Below are 14119 nucleotides of genomic sequence, written 5' to 3' on the forward strand. Positions count from 1 at the left end.
AGCAAGAGAAACCAGGTAAGCAGAAAGCTGCAGGTGCTTAGCCATTTGGGCCTGCAGTAGAATAGCTGAGACTGTGTCACACACACTAAACAATGCACTTTCCAACTGGATTTTACTGTGTGAGCTGGCAATTAGAAGTGCATTATTTAGTGTGTGTGATCGCAGCCTAAGTCCAGTAGCACTTTCAAGATCAACAAGAATGTCAAAGTATAAGCTCTTGGGAGTCAGGTGTACCTGATACTTCATCAGGTATAAATAGCAAGAGAAAGCGTTCAGCCTTTAAGGTTTAAGGTTTATTGGCTTTACATCCCGCCGTCCCTGCCAAAGGAGGCTCCAGGCGGCTCACAACCAGTAAGATCAGAACTTTTATTTACATTAGTTCAATGCAATACTCAATTCAATGCACAATGTTAAAACCAATACGACACGTATTAACACAATTTAAAATCAACAATATAAAACCCCTATCTAAAAACATAGCAGCATCCAACAACCCAATAGTAAAAGGATCTGGTGGAAACAGGAATTGTAAGACACCCACAATGGCTACTTAAAGGCCAGCTGGCAAGACCTTTGTCTTGCAAGACCTGTGGAAGCGAACAGCTTTTATTCTGTGCAGCCAATCAGAAGCTCTGCTGGAAAAAAGCCACATGTAGTCCCGCTCACTTTACAAAAGCACTTGGTAGGTGCCAGGAAAGGTGTTGGCAGGCACCATGGTGCACACAGGCACCTTGTTGGGGACTCCTGCACTCAGGGCTTTTTTTTACTGCAGGAACTCCTTTGCACATTAGGCCACGCCCTGCTGATGTAGCCAATCCTCCAAGAGCTTACAGGGCTCTTAGTACAGGGCCTACTGTAAGCTGCAAGACAACTGGCTACATCAGAGGCATGTGGCCTAATATGCAAAGGAGTTCCTGCTACAAAAAAAGCCCTGCCTGCACGAACCAACAGGCACACATGTCAAAAGTACATGCAGCAGACTCTATTTCCCTTCTGAGTGAATGAATCAGGGATTCTGCGTTGCCGGCTGAAGTTCATCCAATAGCTGCCCAACTGGCTTCCTTACCGCTTGCATTCTACCCATTCCGGGAACCAAAAGTTATACTTCACATTCCGTCTCAGTGGGAGCCTCTGGGCAGACTGCAGTTTTCACCTCAGGTCTCCCAGTCTGGAAAATGGGCACGTTAATAGTTTGCCTCACTGGACTGTTATGAAAATCAAGGACTGCTCACTGTCTAGTACACTTGGATTCTCTCTCCCGTGGGGCTGCCAGCCTCCAGGTGGGACCTGGAAATCTTCCAAAGTCACAACTGAACTCCAGGCTATAGAGATCAACTCCCCTGAAGGAAAATGGCTGCTTTGGAGAGGGGGCTCTGTTATATCCTGCTGGAGTTCCTCCCCTGCCTAAACTCTGCCCTCCCCAGGCTCCACCCTAAGATCTCCAGGAATTTCTCAGCCCTGAATTGGCAACCCTCCCCCCTGATTGAAAGGTAGGCTTGTGGTTTATGGAGAGCTTTCAGCTGGGCTGTGACTTTCTGGTTGAAAGTCAATGGGTTAGAGGAAGAGGAAGAAGAAGACGACATTGGATTTATAACCTACCCTTCACTTCGAGTCTCAGAAAGCCTTACAATCTCCTTTTCCTTCCCCAGGGATAGAATTCTAGCAGGAGCTCCTTTGCATATTAGGCCACACCCCTCTGATGTAGCCAATCCTCAAAGAGATTACAAGGTTCTTTTTTGTAAGCTCTTGGAGGATTGGCTACATCAGGGGGTGTGCCCTAATATGCAAAGGAGCTCCTGCTAGAATTCTACCCCTGCCCTTCCCCTTCCCACAACAGGCATCCTGTGATTGTAAGTGGAGCTGAGAAACCTCTGGCAGAAACTACTCTTGAGAAGAACAGCTCTGCGAGAACTTGTGACTGACTCAAGGTCACATCAGTCAAAAGGAGCATGGCAGTTGGATTTTACCTCTAGCCCTGAGGTGTGAGGGAAAAGTGGAAAATTATGAAAGCTGTATTTAAGACAGACAATGAAAGAAAAAAGAAGGCAAAGGGGAACTAACTGTAAGCCCAATATGGAACAGGAGAGGCAAACCAACTGAGCTCATCAAAAATGGCTTCTAAGTTGAATCTGTAGCTGTACCCTGACATCTCAGGGTCTCAGCAGACACAACAATGTAGTAGTTCAATCCCCTCTCTTAATAGAAAGTTATATCCTAGTGGTTTACAAACATATTAACATAAAGCTGGAAAAGACCTCAATGGCCGTCTAGTCCAGCCCCCCTGCACAATGCAGGAAATTCACAACTACCCCCCCCATCCCCCCCCCCCCCCAGTCAACCGGGCTCCATCCCCCGCTGAACTGTGGAGATGATCTGATCTAACTTGGTCTTATCAGCTCTCGCAAGCTAAGAAGGGCTGGCCCTAGTTAAAACTGGATGGGAGACCACCCAAAATTCCAGAATTACAATGAAGAGTCAGGAAATGGCAAACCATTTCTGTTCATCTCTTGTCTTAAAGCCTCTATGGCAGGGGTGGTCAAACTGCAGCTCAGGAGCCACATGTGGCTCTTTCACACATACTGTGTGGCTCTCGAAGCCCCCACTGCCCCATTGGCCGGCTTGGAGAAGGCATTTAAAGTTAAAGTTGCTTTCTTTCCACCTCCCCCATCTATTTTTCTTCCTTCCTCCTTCCCTTCCTTCCTTCCCCCAAACATATGACGTTTATTCCATGTAGCTCTTACGTTATGGAAGATTGGCTACCCTGGCTCTATGCCTGGCCACCGGTGGGAGAGAGGAGGTAAAGTTCCCATATCCAGGTTGGGAAACTTTTGGACAATGGGGGATGGATCCTGGGGAGGACAGGGACCTCAGAAGGTTACAGTGCCATAGAGTCCATCCTCCAAAACATCCATTGTCTCCAGGGGAACTGATCTTTGGAATCTGGAGATGAGCTGGAATTCTGGGGGATCCCCAGGTCCCACCTGGAGGCTGGCATCCCTACCAGATCACTACCGGTTGACCGTGACTTGATGCCACTTTCCACCACCACCTGACTTACCCATGCCGTGCCACCTATTCCAGCACTCAAGACCACCACAAAGGAAAAGGGGAGAAACCAGGGGTGGAATTCTAGCAGGAGTTCCTTTGCATATTAGGCCACACACCCCTGATGTAGCCAATCCTCCAAGATTACAAGGCTCTTTTTTGTAAGTTCTTGGAGGATTGGCTACATTAGGGGTGTGTGGCCTAATATGCAAAGGAACTCCTGCTAGAATTCCACCCCTGGGAGAAACAATTTCGAAAGACCACAGGATGGTCACACACAATGTGTGAACTGAGGGGAAAGGGAGCCAGGCAGCTGCGCATGGCTTGTCTGGGGCCTTTCTAGAATAACAGGCAAGCCATAAATCAGGAGGAGATACAGTTTCCAAGTCACATCATGAACTCCCCGGCCAAGAGTCTTAAAACAAAATTAAAAGTAAACACAGCTCCTTCTCTTCTCCTCTGCTGCTCCCTCCCAGCCCCCCCTCCCTTAACTCCCAAAAAGCCTCCAGTGGCACATGCCGGCAAGTTTCTGTGGAAATAACGGATCACTTTAGACTCCGTGGGGATTTTCACCCAAAGATTAAGCAGGAAGGAAAACATGTTTCCTATGCTTGTTTGACACGTTTCTTGGAAAAAAGAATCACAGGGGTTCTGCTGTGGGGGGAAATGGCTGTTGACTAGTTTCGGAGGCTTTGCTTGGAAGTTTCTTTGCGCCCCCCCCCCCCCAAAAAAAGGGCTATGCATGCCACCATGGTATCTCGTGACCAGCCAACTGAGCATCATTTGGAAAACATTCTGTTTATTATTCAGGTTTATATTTTTTTTAAAAAAATACATTTGTATGCCAGCATTACCACACAGAAGCCTGGGCAGCTCGCGTGAAGCAATTCCACATTATGGTCATGCCCCTGTGAAGAAGGAAGAGGAGGAAGAAGAAGACTGCAGATTTATCCCCCACCCTTCTCTCTGAATCAGAGACTCAGAGCGGCTTACAATCTCCTATATCTTCTCCCCCCACAACAGACACTCTGTGAGGTGGGTGGGGCTGAGAGGGCTCTCAAAGCAGCTGCCCTTTCAAGGACAACTCCTGCGAGAGCTATGGCTAACCCAAAGCCACTCCAGCAGCTGCAAATGGAGAAGTGGGAAATCAAACCTGGTTCTCCCAAATAAGAGTCCACACACTTAACCACTACATCAAACTGGCTATTGGCCTGCAAGGGTGGGAAAGCAATAAGTTAGTTTAGATGTCACCAGGGCTTTTTTTTTGTAGCAGGAACTCCTTTGTCTATTAGGCCACACACCCCTGACATAGCCAATCCCCCTGGAGCCTCCAGTGGGCCCTGTACAAAGAGCCCTGTAAGGATTGGCTACATCAGGGGTGTGTGGCTTAATATGCAAGGGAGTTCCTGCTACAAAAAAAGGCCCTGGATGTCACCACAATACCACAAGCAAGGCTTAACCCATTGCTCTTAGCAACTTGCTGGCTCTACCTGGCTAGCCAGGTAGAGAGGTCAGGACACACAGAGCATCCTTTCCTTCCTGCTATCAGATCCTTTCCCTTACAAAGCATGGTAAAAAGTGTCAAAACTAGAACAGACCTCAAGTTACCACCAAGTATGGTCTTCAGGTATGAATGCCTTGGACATCTGTGACTGTAATTTCTCTGACCAGCAGGCATCTGATTGGTATCTAAAACCTCCGGCAATGAAGAATCCACCACCTCAAGCCCTGATCTGGATAGTCTGGGCAAGCCCGCTCTTGTGCGATCTCAGAAGCTAAGCAGGGCAGACCCTGTCAAGTACTTGGATGGGAGACCTCCAGGGCTCTTTTTCTAGCCGGAGCTCCTCTGCATGTTAGGCCATGCCTCACTCATGTAGCCAATCTTCCAAGAGCTTAGAGGGCTTTTAAGGACAGAGCCTACTGTAAGCTCCAGGAGGATTGGCTACATAAGGGGGACGTGGCCTAATATGCAGAGGAGCTGCTGATAGAAAAAGAGCCCTCAGACCTCCAAAGGAATACCAGAGTCGGGAGGCAGAGGCAGGTTGTATCAAGCCACTGCTCTGAATATCCTCCTTACCCCAGTAGGAGTTGCCAGAGGCCACCATGACTTCCAGTCAAGGCCACACACTAATGCCAAAAAGTACCCCACACACACACGCACACACACGAATCTACCAGCTCACAGTCTCCCTTGTGAGATTTGTCACCGTTGGAGGTTTTGAAGTATTGTTTGGACACCTACTTGGAGAAATCATAGCTGTGGTTCCTCTGCTGGTAGGGGGTTGAACTAATGGCTCTCGTGGTCCCATCCAACTCTTAGGCTTAATAAAACAAATAAGTACAAGCCTTGATATTTTGAAACTCTGTCCTCCCTTAGCGTTACCAAGAAATCACAGCACATGGTGCTATCAGGGCTGGCCCTGCTACGAGGCAAACTAGGCAGCTGCCTGGGGCGCTAGCCTTCTAAGGGCATCAAACTGGGTGCCCCCCGTGTGACTCTGTGACATCACCAGTGCAGGGGTGGGGGCAGAAGTCAGCCTTGCCTAGGGTGCCAGACAGTGTAGGTCCAGCCCTGGGCGCTATAATTAATCAATTCCCCCTTCTCCATAATTGAATGGTACTTTTCCCCACCTCCATTTGGATAAATTTAGGCAGCACTAAATGAGTTATTTTGGGACAACGTGAGCTTCCCTTTTCTTCCCATTATGGAAGCTCTCGAAACTCTTTCTTAGCCCATTTTGAGATGAAAAGATATTGTCCAGGGTTAGGAATTTCCTGTGGGACCGGAAACACTGCTGTCATCTAGCCTCCCTCGATATTTGCTAATGGAAGGGAGAGGGGGAGGGCATCCCCTCCCCTACAAAAACAACAAAAATAGAAGAATCGGTTACAAAACGATTCTTTAAAAGAAAAAGAAATAACATTTCCTTTCATTTCAAGAGTGGCAGATGGAAGGAATTACAGATCTATAATGGGCCTCTTTTACACCCCCCCCTTAAATTATATATTGAGATTAGTTAGATTCCCTCCCCGTTCGAGAACCCACCCTTTGTCTTCTTCGTAGATCCTTTAATTCTGCAAATCCAGATGGTTACAAATTGGTGAGTTGAAACAGCCTGCCGGAACGGGGCTGGAAAACGAAAGAATAATGACAACTATCTTTTATTCGGCGTGTGAATCGCACAGCGGAGCAGATGTGAGCCTACGGCGGCGGGAGAAAGAGGGAAGCGGGTGCCAGCGAGACGCAGCCACAGAGCTTGCTGACGGAGGACCCTTTGCTAGCAGGGGCTAGAGTGATCAAACGGATGAGGGAGAATCCTGCGTGGGTGTGCATGTAAATGCTCGGAGCTCCTGGGCTTTTAAAATGTCTTTTCAAAAAGACAGGCACTGCAGAATTCCACAGACACAGATACATTGTTAGGCACCCAGTTACAGAGGCTGGGGAGAGGAAATCCCTGCATATATTTATGCACGTGTCTTACTGTCTAAAATGTAAAGGCCTGCTTTTTTCAAAAACTAAAATGGAGCACACGTATTTATTCATGTCCTGCCCTTCTCAGCAGTGAGGACCCAAAGGGGCCCATGACAAAATTCTCCCCTCTTCATTGTCTCATCTCAACAACAATGCTGTGAGGTAACGTTAGGTTGAGAGAAGGATTGGTTGTCAGTTCTGGGTTGAGTAATAGCGGGAGATTTTGGGGGTGGAGCCTGAGGGGGCGGAGTTTGGGTCCATAGAGTCCAACTTCCAAAGCAGCCATTTTCACCAGGTGAACTGATCACGTGGCGAACAGTCATAATAGCAGGAGATATCCAGCAACCCTAGCTGAGAGAGAGGGACTGCCCCAAGGTCACCCAGCAAGCTCTGATGGCAGAGTGGGAATTTCACCCCACCAGCATGGTTAGGAGCGGTGGACTCAAATCTGGAGAACTGGGTTTGATTCCCCAGTCCTCCTCCACACAAAGGCAGCTGGATTACCTTGGGTCAGTCACAGTTTTCTCAGCGCTCTCTCAGCCCCACCTACCTCACAAGGTGCCTGTTGTGGGGAGAGGAAGGGAAGGAACTTTGAGACGCCTTATGGTAAAGAAAAGCACGGTATAAAAACCTACTCTCCTTTCTTCTACTCTTGTTCAACCCAAGTCTCTCATATCACGGACAAACACAATTAAAGATTTCTTTAAAAACATGCTTAAAACTTTAGAACTTGCTTGTCTTAATGGTGCTTTCTTTCTATCTCTCCCGTGCAATCTAGGGAATTGGGCAAAGGAAGCTCTGGCTCTTTCCTTCCTTCTCCAATGGACCAGGAGGGGGAGAAGCCTCAGCCAATAGGCTTGGCTCACTAGCTCTGCTGTGCGATTGAGAAAGCCTGGCAAAGCAAGCTCTCCTTCTCCCCTTTCTCCCCAAGGGAGGAGCCTCAGCCAATAGAGAAAATGGAGACTTTGCGCTGTAGCTCCTGTGCAGTTGAGCAAGCCTGGCAAAGCAAGCTGTGATGCAGCAGATGACAGCCAGTTGCTTGGCGGGGCTGACAGGAGCCCTCTGGGGGTCTGATTTGGTCCCCTGGCTACATGTTTGACACCCCTGCTCTAGCCTCTGCATCCTGACTCCAACTGACTCTCCAACCTTCTGACCTTCATGTAAGAGCTGATGAACTTTCATTCCTCCTTGTGTCTGATGAAGTGAGATTCCACTCACAACAGCTTATGCCCTATGGACAGTGTTTCCCATTTGCAGGGTAGTGCCCGGTATTGGGCCACGGAAGCCTCACTACCGGGTCACAAGAAAAGCCAAAGCTAGCCCCGCCCCCAGCAAAGCTAGCCCCACCCCATCTCTGTGTTGTGCAGAGAGGAGTTGGGCTGCCTCTCCCTCCTTCTCCCCCGCTCCCAGTGTTTGAGAGAAAAGCTGGTATCCATTGGCACTTTAGACCCATGAAGTGTTCTTTAAGGTATGAGCTTTCATGTGCCTTGCAGTATGTTCTTTTGGGGAGATTTCCCCAAGAGACCTGGGCGGCAAAGGAGGGTGTGTGTGTTTTTGTCACTTGGGAGGGGCGAGGAGTGGGCATTCTAGTAGCTGGGTTTTTTTACCAAATGACCCTTGGGCAGAATTTTTGCTGGCTGGGTTCATCTGATGGTGAGGAAGGGTTTTTTTTTGGCCACCTCTTTCTTTCTTTCTTTCTTTCTTTCTTTCTTTCTTTCTTTCTTTCTTTCTTTCTTTCTTTCTTTCTTTCTTTCTTTCTTTCTTTCTTTCTTTCTTCCTTTCTTTCTTTCCCTACAAGTGATGCTCTGTCTGTATTCTTGGTGCTGGGGAGGGAAGCAACAGTGGGAGGGCTTCTAGTGCCCTGGCCCCACTGGTGGACATTCTGGTGCTTTTTGGGCATTGTATGAGGGGATTTTGGACTGGATAGTCCACTGGCCTGATCCAACATGGCTCCTCTTATGTTTATGTTCTTTCTTTCCATGTCTTTCTTTTCTTTTCCTTCCATTTCATTCTTTCCCTTTCTCTTTCTTTCCTTCCATTTTTGCTGGATGAAACTTTTCTGTTCATCATACTGTTGTTGCAGACATAGGACCTCTGCAAATGAAAAGTTGGCACCCCCAGTTGTAGCCAGGTGGCCTTCTATGAGATTTCTGTGTGAGTGAGTGAGATTAAGAGGTGTGGGGCAGAAAGAGATTATTAGAGATTACTGTGATATATCTCAAAAGCACTGAAAGAGATGGTACTATGAACTTCGCACCATTTTACTGGTCCTGCCTTTAACAGCTGTCTGACACCAAAATTAAAGTCCTCCTGTAAATATTAAAAAGGATGAAAGTAGTTCACTGGCTAAGTATCTGCACAACAGGTTGCTTTTAAAGGCATGGGAAACACAGCCAGTTAAAAGCTGCAAGCCCCTCATAAATATCCTTTTTGGGATAACTGAAGAAAAGCTTGTATAAACTTTATAACTTGAAATTAATTCATTAATTGCTGTACAATTTTCTGCCACCTTTCACAGCAATTTCCCAGTGTTTCAACCAAAGAAAAGTATGAAAAATAGCTGTTGAGAAATTTTCTTGAAACCAAGCAAGCTTGGTTGTAGCTTGAGGAAGGGTTCCAGTAGTAGAAGCTGAAGGAAGGGCCTACTAAATGTGTCAGCATATTTTGAGGTAGAGCAACTGCCAGGGCCCAGTGTGGGTGGTACACAGTGCTGGCATTCCTGATGGCAATGGCAACAGAACTCCCAACTACATAATCTGGCTGTTGAGGAAAGGGGTGTGTAGGTGGTGCAGGCAATTGAACATGGGCATTAGGAGTGCTTGCAAGCTGGAGAAGAATACACAAACAGATAGGTGCATGCAGGTATGGGAGTGGAAAGAGAGGGACTGCCCACTTTTCACCCCCATTTTGGCTCAGCATGAGTTTCAGATTTTTGTGAAAATGAATTTACTTCTGAAGAAAAGGCAGGTTTGGGGGAGTCCCCTGGAAGTGACATCACAGGAAAAGATGTAGTTTAGTGTGCCCTGGAAGTGACATCACTTGGTCCTTGACACCACAGGAAATGACTCCACCCCCAAAGTCTCCTGGCTCCACCCCCAAATTTTAGTGGGCCACGAAGAAGAAGTGTAAAAATAACCGGGCCACGGGAAAGAAAAGTTTGGGAAACCCTACCCTAGGAATTTTTGCTAGTCTTTAAGATGCAATCCCCTCCTTCCACTATTACAGACTAAGTTAGCTACCGCCAGATAGTCTTTAGGTTTGCCTTTACAGCTTGAAACTAGTTACAGAGAAGAAGATGATTGCAGATTTATACCCTGCCCTTCTCTCTGAATCAGAGTCTCAGAGTGGCTTACAATCTCCTTTATCTTCTTCCCCCACAACAGACACCCTGTGAGGTGGGTGGGGCTGAGAGAGCTCTCACAGCAGCTGCTCTTTCAAGGACAACTCCTGTGATAGCTATACCTAACCCAAAGCCGTAAGTGGAGGAGTGGGGAATCAAACTAGGTTCTCCCAGATAAGAGTCTGCACACTTAACCACTACACCAAACTGGCTCTCTGAGGGACCCCAAATCAGCTTTATGATTTTTTTCTCCCCCTAAGTGGCATTACTAATAGATTTTACTGAAGCAACAATGATAATGGCTTTTCCTTATCAGGGAAGAAAAAACCAGTGAGAATTCTTAAGAGGTTCCATTTTTCTTTTCCAAGAAGTTGCTTTGAAGACCTGAGCTGCCAAGGGCCATCAAATGTCGCGTACAAGCCTGTCCAAAAATAAACCCAAGCTTTTAAATAAAATAAACTCTCCTTTTGTTTGGCACAAAGGTTTGCCTTGAAGCAAGAGAGAAAGTATCAGGAGGTGCTTCTCGGCACTTCACGGAGGGACCTTCTGCTAAACAAAAGCCAGGAGGAATGACTTAATTTAGTCAAGGTTTGAGAAAGTTTAGCTCATTTATCTTACTATGTAAATGTTAAAAAGAAATGCCCAGTTTGACAAATGTAGCCGCTAAGTGTTGCCTGCCATTTTTGACATCGGATTCACAAAGCTTTATAATCCTAATGAGTCACTGGAACTGGGAAATAGTGGACTCTGCGGTGCCCTGAGGCATGGGCCCCACCAGATGGCGCTGTCACACATGCTATTCCAGTGTTCACCCAAATGACCAACCTCTCTCATTGCTTACGATTTTGCCCTGCAAAGAGGAGGGAAATCTTTTGGAAATGTTACCTGAACTCAGGGCTTGTGCTTTCTCTCTACTGCAAAATCAGAAGAATCTTGGATGTGACTGTGTAGCTTTCCAAAGATAGATTCAAGATAGATTGCACTTTTAAGACCAACAGAGTTTAATTTGGGGTGCATGCAAATGAAAACTAATACCCAGAATTAAACTTTGTTGGTCTTAAAGGTGCCTCTGGACGTAAACTTTGTTTCCAAACTCATGATTCTCTTTGGAGATCCCCCCCCCCTCCAAATTCAAATTCATCTTGAATTACCCCTAATTGGAATACAGGGTTTTATGGGTTCTAATGCTCACCTTCTATATGAAAACCAGCCTTGGAGATCTGAAGACTCCTATTGGCTTGGACTGCACACTGGCCTGGGTTATTTGGGGAAGAAGTAGTTAGTAATTTACAGGGAGGGAAAGCTAAGGTTGCCAACTCCAGGTTGGAGAAATTCCTGGGAGATAGCACCATTCAATCCATCCTCCAATACTGCCATTTTTTTCAGGGGAGCTGAACCCTGTATTTAGAGATGAATTAAAATCATGGGAGAGCTCCAGGCTCCAGCTGGAGGTTGGCAACCTTAGGAGAAACTCTCTCTCTCTCTCACTCTCTCTCTCTTTCTCAGTGGGGGGGAGGGGGACAGGTGTTTACTGTACTGTTCCATATTGGTTCAGTAGTTTTCTGCATCAGTATTCAACATGTTTTATATATAACACTGTGAGAAGCATTGTAATCCAGTGTGTGGAGCCAGTGTTGGCGCAGTGGTTAGAGTATCAGACTAGAACAAGGTTGGCCAAACTGTGGCTCTTTCACGCACCTTGTGTGGCTTTTAAAACCACATCTTCTGTTCAAAGCCGTAAGGACTAAAAATCTGATTTCTTAAAAAAAATTGAAAACTTTTTCAAGATTTTTTTTAAAAAAATAAAAGAACACTAAGTTCTGTCATAAAAGACAGCTAAACATGGAGGACATTCAGGGCAGACAAGTGAAACAGTATTATAGACAAACCATAATTAAATTAGGGAATTCACTACCATCAGATGCAGTGGTAGCTGCTTGCTTAAAGTGGTTGAATAAAAATAAACAAGAACTGGAGAAATTCATGGAGGACCTACTGATTTTTCTTCGCTTTTATAAATGAAAACCCTGGGTATTGAGGTAAATGAAAATCCTGCATACTGAGGCAGTGTGTCTCTGTAGTATGAATGTTAATGAATTCTGCGAATTTCAATTTGATTGTTTACTTTCTCCAGAGGTAACTCCCTGCAGCTATCTCCCCAAGATAGAAAATTACCAGAGAAATGGACATCTGATTTTCCAACAGTTGTTACAGATGGGCAAGAACATAAGAGAAGCCATGTTGGATCAGGCCAATGGCCCATCCGGTCCAACACTCTGTGTCACACAGTGGCCAATATGTGTGTGTGTGTATACACACATACACATATATACTGTGGCTAATAGCCACTGATGGACCTCTGCTCCATATTTTTATCCAATCCCCTCTTAAAGCTGGCTATGCTTGTAGCCGCCACCACCTGTGGTAGTGAATTCATAAAAAATGCCAGCAAAGAAATGAGCAATATCCAGCAACCAGCAATATCCAGCAACTAAAAGAGCTGAGCCCCCAAACACTGACGATATGGGACTACATATACAGACCAGATTTAATAAAATTATTCAGTTTACATCCCGCCCTTCCCGCAAAGCAGGCTCTGGGTAGATTACAACCAGTATTCCCTCTGCTGTGGAATCTTGAGAGCAAAAATTCTACTTTGTGAGCTACTGGTATTAAAGCTGTGAGCTCCTGCATAAATGAGTTTGCTCTGGGGCCATTTTTCCTGAGCTAAGACAAAAATGTGTGAGCTGGAGGCTAAAAAAAACCTGTGAGCTAGCTCACACTAACTCAGCTTAGAGGGAACACTGGTTACAACAACACTAATACAATTAGAACAATGGTTAAAAAACTTAAAACTATTTCAGTTTACAGTACAGACAATTTGAAATCCCAGCAGAAGTGCAGCCTCAACAGTCATAACCAAGTCTGAAGACGCATTAGATCCTGAGTTCAGGGGGGGAGAGGCCAACCTCCAGGTGGGGACTGGAGATCTTCCGCTATTACAACTGGTCTCCAGATGACAGAGATCAGTTCCTCTGAAGAAAATGGCTGCTTTGAAGAGTGGACTCTAGGGCATTGTACCCTACTGTGGTCCGTTCCTTCCCCAAACTTCACCTCCCCAGGCTCTACCCACCCCTAAATCTCCAGGGATTTCCCCCATCCAGAGCTGGTAAGCTACATCCCGCTATGTGACAACTCTGTATTAGCAAATTCCTAGAGACTTGGGCGGGGGGAGGGGGTTCAGCCTGGGAAGGGCAGGATTTGAGGAGAGAAGGGACCTCAGTAGCACCATGCAGCCTACTGGATTTTACTGTGCAAAATGGCAACATTCACTTGCAAATGGTTGCTGAAGTGGACCGAAAGTGCATTACTTAGCACAGGGGTTTCAAAAGTCCATCCTGTGGGTCAGAACCGGCCCACACAGGGACTCTTTTCTCCCCTTTCCCCTTCCTGTGATTTGAAGCTCCAAGGCTGACGAAGTTCCCTGCTTTTTTTGCCTTGTCTTTGCAGGCTGCAGCACGGACAAAGCTGTACAGAAAACGCGGAATGGACTCTCTATCAAAGCTGCAGGGAGAACATGGAGTGGATTTTCCATTAAGGTGTCCGTGCCCAGATAGATAGAACCCAGGGACCTTGATGGAAGATCCATTCCACATTCTCCTTGCAGCTTTGTCTGTGTTGCAGTGTGTTTCAAGTTCTTACATAGACAGCTGAAGCTCAGGCTTCCTGGAGTTGTGTCCTTGTGATGCTTTGAGCCAGCTTTTCTCTGCTTAATGGACCTGACCTAGTGAGTACTCTAACTTGGGAACCTACAGCCAAAGGGGGATATTATACTGGAGAGCCATTGCCAATCTGAGTAGACCCAGGGTTGAGGTGGTGGAGAGAAGCTTGCAGTGCTGTTTCATTGTTTTCTCAGGCTCAGAGCATTTCATGTTTTTAGTTTCTGCTGTGATCCTTGTGCTTTTTCTTGATGTTTTATTTTAAAACTTGCATTGCCAAGTCCCATCATTTCTCCATCTTTCCATTTTAAACAAAATATTGCAAGAGTGTTAAGCATGTTTGCATTTTAACTTTAAAATAATATCTTGGAACTGTGTTTCTCTGTGTCCTTTATAAAGTTTGTATCTCCACTACCTCACATTACATTTTATGACGCACATGGCCCAGCCCCACAAAGTCTCATTTGTGTTAGATATGGCCCTCCTAACAAATGAGTTTGATACCCCTGATTTAGCGTGTGTGAAAGTGCTCAGAGTGTGTGA

The 14119-nt window shown here is 46.2% G+C and overlaps 1 protein-coding gene across 2 annotated transcripts in view; it reads right to left on the reverse strand.

The window, feature by feature from the left end:
* Window positions 1-14119, reverse strand: part of PDE3A (phosphodiesterase 3A) — a 421890-nt gene that overhangs the window by 67456 nt on the left and 340315 nt on the right. The gene's annotated exons all lie outside the window — the stretch shown is intronic.

Source organism: Heteronotia binoei, chromosome 8 (assembly GCF_032191835.1).
Source record: "Heteronotia binoei isolate CCM8104 ecotype False Entrance Well chromosome 8, APGP_CSIRO_Hbin_v1, whole genome shotgun sequence".
Lineage (NCBI taxonomy): Eukaryota > Metazoa > Chordata > Lepidosauria > Squamata > Gekkonidae > Heteronotia > Heteronotia binoei.